This window comes from Rhinichthys klamathensis, unplaced genomic scaffold (genome assembly GCF_029890125.1).
Source record: "Rhinichthys klamathensis goyatoka isolate OS25496 unplaced genomic scaffold, OSU_Roscu_1.1 h1tg000050l_1, whole genome shotgun sequence".
NCBI classification, from domain to species: Eukaryota; Metazoa; Chordata; class Actinopteri; order Cypriniformes; family Leuciscidae; genus Rhinichthys; species Rhinichthys klamathensis.
Genome location: NW_026606596.1, coordinates 2,444,937 through 2,455,082, shown reverse-complemented (window position 1 = coordinate 2,455,082; position 10,146 = coordinate 2,444,937).

Here is a 10,146-nt window from a genome sequence, read left to right as displayed (position 1 = left end):
ACGGGCTGAAGGTCTGGCGGCAGGCCGGTGTGATTGCCACCCGGTGAGTGCCGTGATGCCACGCCCATCTCGGGACTCGGCCGTGAAGCCAGTGCTGAAGCGGTCTCATATGAAGCAAGCCGAGCGGAGTTACCGCTGCTGCCGCTGCCATATGCCCCAGGAGCCTCTGAAAAAATTTCAGTGGGACCGCCGTCCTGCCTTTGAACGTGTTCAAGCAGTTCAGCACCGACTGAGCGCGCTGCTCTGTGAGTTCTGTCTGTGCGACCGAATCCAACTCCATATCGAGAAAAGAGATCCTCTGCACAGGGGCGAGTTTGCTATTTTCCCAGTTGACCTGAAGGTCCAACTGGCTGAGGTGCGTGAGCACGAGGTCCCTGTGTTCGCATAACTGATCTCGAGAGTGTGCTAGTATGAGCCAGTCGTCGAGATAGTTGAGGAGGCGAACGCCCTGTTCTCTCATGGGAACAAGGGCCCCCTCCGTGACTTTCGTGAAGACACGGGGAGACAAGGACAGCCCGAAGGGCAGGACCTTGTACTGATATGCTCGACCCTCGAACGCAAAGCGTAGAAACGGCCTGTGTCGAGGAAGAATCGAGACATGAAAGTACGCGTCCTTCAGGTCGATCGCTGCAAACCAATCTTGGGGACGGATGCATCCGAAAATGCGTCTCTGCGTGAGCATTTTGAACGGTAGCTTGTGGAGGCTCCGATTCAAAACTCGCAGATCCAAGATCGGTCGTAACCCACCACCTTTCTTGGGCACAATGAAGTAGGGACTGTAGTGCCCTGACCTCATATCAGCTGGAGGGACCGGCTCTATCGCGTCCTTCGCCAGTAGGACTGCGATCTCCGCACGCAAGACATGGGCATCGGCTGCTCTCACTGTAGTGGAGTGGATGGCCCGAAACTTGGGGGGACGCCGGGCGAACTGAATCGCATAGCCGAGCCTGATGGTCCGAATGAGCCAGCGAGACGGACTGGGGAGTGCTAACCAGGCTCTCAGAGACCGTGCAAGCGGGACCAAAGGGACCGTAGGTGTACCCGGAGTAGGGCAGCGAGGTGGAACACAGGGACGCGGCTCGGGAGGCTCTCTCTGGGAGGCGGCCCGTAGCGGGGTCTGTGTGTGCTGTGCAGCACTTACCTGGTTCCACGGGGCAGGAGGTGCAGGAGGCGGCTCGGTGGCGTTCTCGGACTGCACACTATTGCTCACTGGCGACCGAGGAGGCGGATGAGAGTGGTGAGGATTCTGTCCCCCCACTGCTCTCCGGGTCCTCTTCGGACCCAGAGATGGTAGAAACTGCTCTTTTATTGAAAATGTGGGTACCGCTGGTTTTAAGGCCAGCGGCGGAACACAAACAGAACGAAACAAAAGATTTTCCACCAGGCCCTCTTCCGGGGGAGGGAGCGATGCAGTCATCGTCTCCTGGAGAGCAGTCCCTTCTATCTCCGGGTTGCCCGTCCTAGGGACGCTTACCCCTGGCTTTGCCGCCCCTCTTGGCGGGGGCCTGGACGGGCGGGGCACCCTGCCTGCGACTGGCTCCATGGCGCCGCTTGGGTGGAGGCTGCTGCTGCGGCGCGGGAGCAGGGGCAGACGCAGGAGGACGCCTTCGGCGACGAGCAGACTGAGGTGCCGCAGGCGGTGGGGTGGAGGCAGCAGCTGGCCGCAGCGGCAGGATGTGTTTGATGGCCTCCGTCTGCTTTTGTACTGCCGAGAACTGCTGGGCGAAGTTCTCGACCGCGTCGCCGAAGAGGCCGGTCTGGGACACAGGGGAGTTGAGAAACCGAAGTTTGTCAGACTCCCTCATGTCAGCCAGACACAGCCAGAGATGGCGTTCCTGGACCACCAGGGTGGACATCGCACGACCCACCGACCGCGCGGTCACCTTCGTCGCACGAAGCGCGAGGTCCGTCGCGATACGAAGTTCCTGAAGAACTTGGGGATCGTGATCACCCTCGTGCAGGTCCTTCAGTGCCTTGGCCTGATGGACCTGCAGCAACGCCATGGCGTGCATGGCAGAGGCAGCTTTCCCACAGGCCTTGTAAGCCTTGCCGGTTAAATCCGAGTACTTACAGGCCCGGGAAGGGAGACACGGTTCTCCACGCCAAGTGGAGTTAGGGCACAGTTGCATAGCAACGGCCCGTTCCACTGGCGGGATGCGCGCGTATCCCTTAGCCACCCCGCCATCAAGGGTGGTGAGGGAGGAGGAGCCACCGGAACGGTTTCTGGCAGTAAAAGGTGCCGTCCACGTCCCCGTAAGCTCCTCATGCACTTCCGGGAAGAAAGGCACTGGGGTGGGTTGCTGAGAACCAGCGCGCGCCACCCCGAGATACCAATCGTCCAACCTCGAGGGTTCGGGACACGGTGGAGGATTCCACACGAGCCCGACCCCGTTGGCGGCCCGGGAAAGCATGGCCATCATCTCCGGGTCCGTCTCAGGCACCGCTGGCACCCCGAAGGAGGCAGCGGTGCCGAGTCGTCATCCGCAGAGAGGTCTGACCCACCCTCCGATGCAGCGATCGACATCTGGTCTTCACTAGGAGCCCCAAAGGAGACAACCGGTACTAGGGGTGGAACGGTACATGTATTCGTATTGAACCGAAACGGTACGGGCGTCACGGTTCGGTGCACGAATTTGCACGCAGAATACACGGTACAAATAAAAAAAAAAAAACTCTTAAATAGCGATAAATTTCGCTCTATTCGCTTTTGGTGTGACTGTTAACGCAGCAATGAACAGGCTGCGATCAAGATTGCAATGCAGGAGTGTGTGTGTCTGTGTGCGCGCGCGAGAGAGAGAGAGAGGCGCGATGAACAGTGTGTGTGTGTGTGCGAGAGAGAGAGAGGCGCGATCGAACAGTGTGTGTGTGTGTGTGCGCGCGCGTGCGAGAGAGAGAGAGGCGCGGGCGCGAATCGCGCGATGAACAGTGTGTGTGTGTGTGTGTGTGTGCGCGCGCGCGCGAGAGAGAGAGAGGCGCGGGCGCGAATCGCGCGATGAACAGTGTGTGTGTGTGTGTGTGTGTGTGTGTGTGCGCGCGCGTGCGAGAGAGAGAGAGAGGCGCGGGCGCGAATCGCGCGATGAACAGTGTGTGTGTGTGTGTGTGAGAGAGAGAGGCACGGGCGATCGAACAGTGGAAACGTAAAAACATACTCCGTCATTTTTTTCATACAGGACATCATTAAAACTGCAAATTGTTTACTTATATTTGTGTACACTGGCAATAAAACACAACATTGTGCTTTTGTCACACTCTAAACTCGTCAAACTGTAACCTACAACTGTTAACAAAAGTTTTTATGGTAGTATTATTTTATACGGAAATCAATTATTTATAATTCAGATGAGAATAAAGTTAGTTAATTAAAATGAAGGAAAACAAATATCTTGATCTGAAATAGCAAATTAATTTTTAATTCATTCAGGTACAATTACCAAACATATCTCAAGGTCTTTTCGTCTTTTTAATAATTTAATTAATAAACGAATTATATAAAACTACTGTCAGTGCACTACAAATAAACTGGTTCTATGCCTTTATTAATAAAACTTATTTAAAAAAATACAAGGTTTAAGACATTTATAAAAATGCCTTCTGCATTTTTGCTTTGCTTTTCACTCCATTGTACCGAAATCGTACCGAACCGTGATGTCTGAACCGAGGTATGAACCGAACCGTGACTTCTGTGTACCGTTCCACCCCTAACCGGTACACACCTCGAGGATGGTCCAGCTTTCTCCAATGGGAACTCAACTGGCTGCGGAGCATGAGAGGGGTGAGGGCTCCTAGGGGGTTGGTTCCCCGAAGGAGACGCGCTCACCGTAATCCTCAGGTCACCCGCGCCACCGCCCGAAGCAACCCTCTGAGGAGGATTGGATCGAGGCAGAGGCACGGGGACTCCGCCCCTTTGCAGGAACAAGAGTCTCGACCGTAGCTCCGCGATGGTCATCTTCCCACAATGGGTACATGACTCATCCACAAACGCTGCCTCAGCGTGTTCAATGCCCAGACACACGAGGCAGCGTTTGTGACCATCCTGTGAGCCCAGGTAACGACCGCATCCAGAAACACACAGATAGAAAGTCATCTTTTTTTTTTTTTTTTTTAAGACGCTCTCTATATGTGTAAGCTCTTTTAGGGACTACTCTCACTGGTGCTGAAACACGCAGGGGAACAGTCACTGCGAACACAGACAGGAATGTGCACCTGTCTGTGCGCTGTCTCTCTCTCTCGCTGGCAGGTCTTACCGGCTGTGAAAACAGCCTTTGAGCGCTCAACTGCGCACCTTACCAGCTGTTACAACAGCTTTTGTGAATTTGCTCAACAAAAACAGACAAAGACAGAAGAGAGAGGACACAAAAGACTGCTCGCGTTGCCGCGCTGTAACGCCCGCACCGGATAATGAGAGATCCAACGAAGGCTCGTAGAGTCACACTCTGTAGAATTAAACATGAAGCGTTTGGCTCCGAAGCAAAAAGCTAGTGTGCAATCACAACAGCTGCTCGTTAAATACCCGCGCTGCGAGGCTACACAGCTGATGCAAATGATTGCACGCCAATGTGCATTGGCTTGTTTTAGTTTCACTCGAAGTAGATTGGCCTCTCTAGCGAGATTCCTATTGGTCAGTCTGACCTACGTTGTAGTGACTGACCGATAGGGAACAGTAAACCACCCCCAAATATCCAACAACATTGTGGACATAGAGGATACAAAAAACTAAAACAAACAACGACAACACAGCAATGGGGGTAACATGCAATCATCAGTCCAATAGCTAAAATGAATCAATAAATAATTAAATAATTAATTAATAATACACTATTAAAAAAATATCTATGTGCCTGTGTCCGATCTGTTGAGTAACTGAATGCTCCTCGGCACAAATGATGTAATGGCACATTTGGTTTTTGTTCAGGGCATTCGAACATGGGCTGTGATCCCATTTACACTAATCAAAATTGAAAAAAAAAAGTCTGTTCCAAACCCTAGTGAACCACCTACGACAGCATTTGAAGATGTTTCCCCATGCTAAGGCTGTTTCAAATGTATTACAGTATTCTAACTGAGAAAGCAATCCCACGATGCACCACGACAAGCTTAGTTAAAAAAAAGGTGGACAGAGCAAGAGAAATTTTGATTATGATTGATTAAGATTTGATTATGAATACACATAAGTTAATTAATAAAGACATAAACTCATTCATTAAATTTATGTGCATCACTGTATTTTATGCTTATTAGAGTATCATATTGTTAGCTTGGTAACATGCTAGTGTCCATCTGTATTGAAATCAATAGAGTCCTCTGTGCACTTCATGTGAATTTCTGCCTATATGTATTGTGTCCAAAATGAGTGCCTTATGAAGTCCCATTTCAGCTAGGATGCAGCCCATAGGCAGTACAAAGCAAGGCAATTCACCATGTTTTGGAACGGAGCCAAAGAGAGATCTTGACCCTCATGTTCTTTGCGCTTACAGCCTTTGTGGTAAACAGAGACTTGTAGGAAATCTGAGTGACACTAATAACCTGCCACTTATTTATAGATAGGCTGAGTAAACAGGCAGATTTAGGAGGAGAAATAGGAAATTGGTGTCAGACTCTAAATCATTGCCATGCAGTTATGTTTTGCAGTATGAATCTGGAACCCAAACTCAGCCATGAAGAGCAAGTCAGGACAACTGCTTTGTGAAACTAAATGGGTTGCTGCTATTCAGATTTGATCCACAATTTCCAGACTTTTTTTGTCAAAACTGGTATTCTGAAAAATATAATTTTACCTGAACAAACAAGTGGATGTGAAAATAGAACAGGACTGTGCTTTATTAGACACATATTGCCTTGTGTGCAACACTGTTGGCTGTTCATATGGTAGTTAGTGATAAAATAAGCATAAAACAATCTGTAGTCTAATGCAAATATGATTGTGCCTGGATTGGGTAATTGCCATGTACTTTGCTTTGGTGATTTAAGGACTCAATGGAGTCTCATTTAGAGCAGTATTTTATTGATTCAAAGAGGATCGCTTTGGATAGCTGAAGTTATTTACAAGCTGGAACATGGCTCCAAGTCAAGTCATCAAGTCATCAGACAAGTTTAGTTTCAACAGTCAGTGCAAAACAAAGAACTACAAAACATCAAACTCTTAACTAGCCTCAAGCGTGCCTTGATCCAGTGAACTCTTTATTTTTACAAGGTGCACTTATTCTTTTCTCTGTGATCTGATTCTACTTTAATACGAATATATGTAATGTAACAATAAGTTATCAGCAAAGCGAATGCAGTTCTCTTACGAGAGTATCTCTCGTACTGCGTAATAGCTTACGCTAGGGGAAAAACTCTTTTCCACGAGATATTGAAGCCAAAAATTATCCTTAATTTTTTATTAATGTAAAACGCTTTGCAGCAGCAAGCAGACATAGGCGAAACAGCTCGCGCCTATTGGTTGCTCTGCAGCAAATGCAGCAGCCTATCGAGAGAGACTCTGCGTGACGTATTGACCAATGGGGGCAATTCGCGCCCATATCGTCACATCCCGCCAGAAGGGGCGTGGTCTCACCCTATAAATATGCTCGTTAGGCTGGTACAAGCTGATTTTTATCTCTTCAGCGACGCACACGCATCGCTGGATCCGGAGTGAGAAGCCGCGCCGTCGAAGCAAGCCTTTCAGCGGGACGAGCTCTGGAGTCGCTGGCCTCGCCGCCTTCAACTGCCGTACCTGCTGCGCTTTCCGGCGTTCTATATCCTTTTTATACTCTGTGTATCTTTACTCTGCTGAGAGTGTTTGCTCGCTTACTTGACGCGACTCACACTTCTCTCACAAAAGAGCTGCGTCTTTTTAAAGATGCCTTCCTGTGGCTCGTGCCGCGCCCCGCTTAGCGATGGAGACCGGCACGTCATCTGTGTTTCCTGCCTGGGTGAGGATCACGCGGCTCTCGCGCTCGCTGACGGCGGATGCCCTCATTGCGAGCTTTTGCCTATGGTGACTCTGAGGACTCGCCTGGCATCATTCTCCGAGCCTTCACCGCAGCCCGCCGTGGTGCCGCACCGCAAGAAGCGCCGCGCCCAGCGCGCTCCCGAGCTTTCTCCAGCCCGCCAAAGCTCGCCGGTTCGCCCGCCAGCTTCGCCGGCTTCGCTCGAGTCGCTCACTGACGGACAACAGCCGCCGCCTGCCGCCGCGTCCATCCACGAGTTTGACGAACCGGGCCTTGACGCTAGCTGCCCGCCCACCGAGGCGTGTTCTCTTCTGGCATCCGATAGCGAGGATTGGGCGAGCTCCGTGGACCTCCCCTCCGCTAGCGTTTCCCGCCAGACCACTGGTAAGAGAGCCGGCATTGAGACTGAGCTGATGCGTCTGCTCTCTCAGGCCGTGGAAAGCATCGGCCTCGATTGGGAGGCGCCCGCGCAGCCGCCGCGCAACAGACTGGACGGACGCTTTCTCGGAAATGACGAGGCTCCGTCAAAGTCAAGGCCCGCGCCCTTCCTCCCGGAACTTCACGAGGAAGTGACTAAATCGTGGAACGCCCCCTTCTCCGCCAGGCTGCGTACCTCTGCCTCTGCTGCTTTCTCCTCGGTGGATGGCGCGAAGGACAGAGGATACCTTTCCGTTCCTCCTGTGGAACCAGCTGTAGCGCTTCATCTCTGCCCGCCCTCCGCTGGACGGCGCGCTCACACGACGCTACCATCTAAAGCCTGCCGAGTGACGTCAGCCATGCACGGACGCGCTTACACCGCCGCCGGGAAAGCAGTTTCAGCGCTGCACACTATGGCTATCCTGCAGATCTTCCAGGCCGACCTTCTCCTTAAATTGGACAAGGAAGGACCCGGAGCGATCTGCGTGGCGGACCTGAGAAGCGCTACAGACCTCGCTCTTCGCGCTGCTAAAGCCGCTGCGCAGGCCATAGGACGAAACATGGCCTCTCTCACCGTGGCTGAGAGACACTTATGGCTGACGCTGTCCGAGATGACGGAAGCCGAGCGCTCTGTGTTCCTCGACGCGCCCATTTCACCAGCGGGCCTTTTCGGATCTGCCGTCAAAGATTTCGCGGACAGATTCATGGAGGTGCAAAAGACTTCGCAGGCCATGAAGCACTTCCTTCCGAAGCGCTCGAGCTCCGCTGCAGGCCGCTCAAAACAGCCGTCTGCTCGCAGTTCTCAGCCGCAGCCTGCACCGCCCGCCGCCGCCGCTTCGCAGCGCCGCCACGCAGCGCCGCCACGCCCGAGACCAAAGACCGCGCTCTCGCTCTGCTGGACGCCGCCCCCCTCAGCGCGGGCCCCGGCCGAGGATTGAGATCAAGCCCGAGGCCTCAAAATCTTCCTAGCCATTCTAGGAAAGCGACGGTGTTCAGATCCCGCTGCGGCCGGATTTCCACCAAAACTTCTCGCTCGGTCAGCTCCAAACATCGCGACTGTCCCAGTGTATTTCGCAGTGAGCCAGCCGGTGTCTCAGCCCGTTTGCCTGCACACAAAAGCCGTTTTTACGGCTACCCAGATAAATCCAATAAAGAGTGCATTTTCTGGTGTTCCGGCCACGGCCGATGGTGTTATGAGTGTTGTAAGAATGCCCAGCCAGTGCCCATTCCCTCACCCAGACACAGCCCGCCACGGTGCAGGGCTAGCACAAATAAAATCGACTCAGGTCGATTGTGCAAACAATGTAGTAAACGCGCCCATGTCACCATGCCCGCTCACACTACATGCTGCGTGTCCCTTGGTTTCTGTAAAAACAAAACCAACACACATTCAGTCGGCCATGACCGACAATGTTTTCAGTGTAATAAATGTGCCCGCAGCCCCGCACATTTTCTCACAGACACGCCGATTCCTACGGGATCTCCCCCGCTCGCTTTTTCTGCACAATCTGCCATAAAAAAGCTGAGCGCGGCCAGGCCGCCCGCTGTGATCAGCGCGCCCCCCGCCTCGAACGCTGTAAACACGGTGTTGTGTTCCCAGTATGCCCGGGCTCTCGAGCTGCCGTTTTGCCGCGACCAGAGCCCGGATTTCATTCTGCCTCTAGCTATTCACGCAGATGCGTGGTCAAAGCTTCCCGGGGTATCAGAATGGGTGCTGAACACTATAAAGAGAGGCTATTCGCTACAATTCGCTCGACGCCCGCGCCGTTGTACGGCGCGTGTCGAAACTACGGTGAAAAACGAAGTGTCTCATCTACTTCGTGCCGAGATAGCGAAACTACTGAGCAAAGGGGCTATAGAACCTTTATCTCAGGCTCAGAGCGAAGGGGGCCTATACAGCAGATATTTTCTGGTACCGAAAAAGGATGGGGGTCTCAGACCCATTTTAGATCTACGACAGCTGAACAGAGTGCTTGTGAAACGCCAGTTCAGAATGCTTACGACCAGGAAAATCCTCGCGCAAGTGCGCCACGGGGACTGGTTTATGTCGATAGATCTGAAAGACGCCTATTTCCAAATACAAATAGCGTCCCATCACAGGCGATTCTTGAGATTCGCCTTCGAGGGCCAGGCATATCAATACACAGTCCTGCCGTTCGGCCTGTCCCTAGCACCTCGTACATTTACGAAGTGCATGGACGCGGCGCTCGCACCCCTGAGACTTCAGGGCATGCGAGTCCTGAACTACTTGGACGATTGGCTGATTCTAGCTCGATCACGATCGGAGCTCATAGAACACAGGGCCGCATTACTCGAGCACCTCGAGGAGCTGGGCCTCACAGTCAATTGGGCGAAGAGCTCACTGTCTCCCAGTCAGAAAATTTTCTTTCTGGGAACCGTGTTGGACTCACTGTCCATGACAGCACGCCTGTCACCAGAGCGAGGGCTAAATATTCAGCGCGTCGCGAAATCCTTCCGCCACGGCGCGATAGTTCCGCTCAAAAGGTTTCAGAAGATGCTGGGGCTGATGGCCTCAGCAGCCTCTGTACTCCAGTTGGGCTTGCTCCGCATGCGCCCACTGCAGATGTGGCTGAAAGCGCTGGTTCCACCCAGGGCATGGACAGCGGGTCTGTTTCGCCTCAGGGTCGACCTTCAGTGTGTTTCAGCTCTGGAACCTTGGAAAATAACAGACTGGTACCAGTCAGGTGTGAGTCTGGGGACCGCTTCGAGTGTGAAGGTGGTGTCTACGGACGCCTCCACCTCGGGGTGGGGAGCACTGCTCGAGGGCAGACCGCTAGCT